A 4,154-nucleotide genomic window follows, 5' to 3' on the forward strand; every position below is an offset into this window, starting at 1 on the left:
CTTTGATGTATTTTCCCCTCAAGATTATTAACTGTGTTTGACAAGTGAAAAATCTGTAATCAATTGAATTTCTGGTTATAAACATAATGAGAATTGTTTCACAATTAAAAAATATATATATGTATATATTAATATATATATACATATATATATATATTAAGAGAAAATCATTGATTGGATGCCTCCTAAACACCTCATACTGAGGATCCAGCCCACAACCCTGTCATGTGCCCTGACTGGGAATTGAACAGTGACCTTCTGGTTCATAGGTTGATGCTCAATCACTGAGCTACATGAACTGGGCTTAATCTTGTGATTTATTTTTATTTTTATTATTTTTAAAAATATATATTTTATTAATTTTTTACAGAGAGGAAGAGAGAGGGATAGATAGTTAGAAACATCGATGAGAGTCATCAATCAGCTGCCTCTTGCACCCCCCCACTGGGATGTGCCCGTAACCAGGGTACATGCCCTTGACCGGAATTGAACCTGGGACCTTTCAGTCCGCAGGCCGACACTCTATCCACTGAGTCAAACCGGTTTTGGCATCTTGTGATTTTTTAAATGTTGGTCTTACATTCAAAAAAAATTTTTTTGCCCTGGGTGGTGTGGCTCAGTTGTTTGAGCATAGTCCTGTGCACCCAATGGTCGTTGATTTAATTTTCAGTCAGAGCACAAGCCCAAGTTGCAAGTTCAGTCCTCCATAGGAGGTAATCAAATGATGCTTCTCTCACATTGTAGTCTCTCTCTCAGAAAGAAAATCAAATATATTCTTGCACTGATGAATGCTGACTATAATCTGAAAGTCAAATTTAACTGTAGTTTGATTTCCCTCCACAGATCTTGCTATACAGAAACAACCAGTTATGCCTTGTGATAAAAATCCAGAGCAACCCAATAGGAGTCACAGTAAAGATGAAAGGAGGAAAACTAAAACATGGAGAGAAGGAGAAGGAGAAAAGGAGGAAGAAATGGAAAAGAATGGAAAAGAGAAACTGGCAGAGGAACAGGAGGAAGAGAAGAAAGGAGAAAAAATGGAATGTGAGGAAGAATATCCGGAGAAAAGATTAGTCAGTAAGCCCCTCATGGACACTCTCTGGGCAACGTTCAAGTTAAACAAGTGCCCCACAAAAGGACTTAGTCTGTCGCTTGCATTTGAATTTAACATGACAGCGAAACAGGTGAGACAACATATTCTTTATTCACAGAGTCACTCAGATAGTACTATTGCCTGTGTATATTTTTTGTTTAATCACCTCTCACACACTCCTCTCCCCCCCCCCCCCCCTCTCTCTCTCCAGGTAAATCAATGGTTTTTAAAAAAGAGAAAGAAATTCAAACAAGAAATGTATAAGCGAAAATACAAGAGGAAGCTCAAGAGGTAAGAACATTAAGTTGTAAGAAAGTAAAAAAGGAATACAGGGTTTGGCTAAAGTAGGTTTACAGTTGTTTGTATGAGAGATAATACAATAGTTACTAAATAATAATACAAGAATAAATTGTGTTTTTTTGTACTCACAGTTGTAAACCTGTGTATACTATACTGTGCACATTGACTTTGGGGGATAGATTGTATTCACATAGTTACTGGCTATCCCATAAGCATTTTCATGTTTCTAGCCAGTGGCAAAGAGTTTTTCCCTCTACTCAACACACAAAAATGCAGAGGTACACATGATCATTCCACTATTCTCCATGTAGACATATTAGCAAATATACAACTGTAGCCATTATATATTTTTAAAGCATTTTATCTTTTAAATTTATTATTATTATTATTATCATTAGTTTAATCCTCCCCTGAGGATATTTTTTTTCATTGATTTTTAGAAAGAGTGAAAGAGAAAGGGAAAGACAGAGGAAAATATCAATGTGAGAGAAACACATCAATTGGTTGCCTCCTGCACGCTCCCAGGGCCCGGCCGGGGAGGAGCTTGCAACCAAGGTATGCCCTTGAGTGGAGCCCTTCAGTCCACAGACCAGCGCTCTATGCACTGAGCCAAACTGTCTAGGGCCATTATTTTATTGTTGTTGATTGCAGTATATAATAGATAATTTTATCTTTTTCATTCTGTGAATACCGAATATATTTTGATATTTGTCTTTTTTTTTTTCTATTGGCAGAAAGAAACGTGATTGAAAGAAATTAAGAAGAGAACATCTGTATTTTTAATAGCACTGGGAAATATATAGAATTTTTATATATTATTATTTATGTATGTTTATATGCATATATTCATTTATTGACTCACTTGATTATCACTCTAAACCACAAATGAGGAAACTGAACTGCTGGGAAATAATGTGATTTCATCAAGTACCAGTCCCTAAAACTCTAAGCTTGAATTTGTACTTTGTTCTCTCAGGCATTTTCATTCTAGGCTATGTCAATTTGTGTTTCTTATGTAATGTTTATGCACTCCTACTTTTCTCTAGTAAAATCCTAATGTGGCCCTGGACGATGTGGCTCAGTTGATTGGGCATCATCCCATACACCTAGAGTTTGCTGGTTTGATTCCCAGTCAGGAGGTATGCCGGGGTTTGGGCTTCCATCCCCAGTAGGGGGCGTGCAGGAGGCAGCTGATGGATGTTTCTCTCCTTCTTCCTTCCTTACTCTAAAGTCAATAAAAACATTCTTTAAAAAAAAATTCTAGCCCTGATTTTTTAACTGGGAGGAGACTGGCTTCTTCAGAGACTCTTCTTGGAGACACACTTCAGGACTCACTCAAAGCTGCAGGCTCCCGTCTTATCCCTACAGCGCCAGCGGCCTCCCCAGACCTGCTCTGGGCACCCTGCTCTCAGCCCTGCCCTGCAGCTGTGACATGGAGGGAGTGACCTGGGGCCTTCTCCTTGTGCTGGCAGGCCTGCCTACCTTGGAAGCCAACGACCTGATTGATAAAGACAGTTCCTTTTCTTACGACTGGGAGACCCTGCTGCTGGGCGGGATGATCTGCGCTGCGCTCCTCTGCATCGCTGGAATCGTGTTCGCTCTGAGCGGCAAGTGCAAATGCAAGCGCAATTTCAATCTCAGCCCCTTCTCTGAGAAAGCTGTTCCACTCCCCACGTCAGGCTCTGCCAGTAGCGTCTGAGGGAGGACCAGCTCCGTGGCACCTCCAGAGCCAGCTCCCATGCGGTTGGTTCCCTCCCCACTTGGGGGCCTTAGGCTCCTTCTGATCAGGAGGCTGTTCAAAGCTTATTTCTAAATTAAACGCCTCACTCCTCAATAAATAAATAAATAAATAAATAAATAAATAAATAAATAAATAAAAATTTCTAGCCCTAACCGGTTTGGTTCAGTGGATAGAGTGTAAGCCTGCAGACTGAAAGGTCCCAGGTTCGATTCTGATCAAGAGCATCTATCTTGGTTGTGGACACATCCCCAGTAGGAGGTTTTCAGGGGACAGCTGATCAATGTTTCTAACTCTCTCTTTTTCCCTTCGTCTCTTTAAAAACAATAAAATATATTTTTAAAATATTTAAAAATTCTTATGTGGGAATATTTCAAATTTCTTGTACTTTCTCCACCTCTATAATTTCTTTACCTCTTTGACATTTTTTTTTTTTAAAAAAGGTGTTTTATGCCGAAACCAGTTTGGCTCAGTGGATAGAGCATCAGTGTGCGGTCTGAAAGGTCCCAGATTCAATTCCGGTCAAGTGCATGTACCTTGGTTGCGGGCACATCCCCAGTAGGAGGTGTGTAGGAGGCAGCTGATCGATGTTTCTCTCTTATCAATATTTCTAGCTCTCTATCCCTCTCCCTTCCTCTCTGTAAAAAATCAATAAAATATATATTTAAAAAAAAGGTGTTTTAGAAAAATCCCCCTCTTCTTCAGTGGGGATAGTTTTCCAAAGTTAACATTTTGATATATGTTAAGTACATGGACTGTGCTCTTGAACATTTTGAATGACACGATCCTCACGTATAAATGGAGTTCTGGAGGATAAACAAGAATGTATTAGCAATTGCTTTAATTTTACAGAGAACTGAATGAAGGGAGTGCAAAGAAGTTTTTACACTACTGTGAATTTTAAACTTTATAAGTAAGTTCACTGATTTTACTTAAGAAAAAAAATCAATGAAGAAGTTTTTGCAGAAGCTGGTTTGGCTCAGTGGATAGAGTGCCTGTGGACTGGGGGGTCTCGGGTTTGAT

This window comes from Pipistrellus hanaki (assembly GCF_964339955.1).
Source record: "Pipistrellus hanaki genome assembly, chromosome: 3".
NCBI lineage: Eukaryota > Metazoa > Chordata > Mammalia > Chiroptera > Vespertilionidae > Pipistrellus > Pipistrellus hanaki.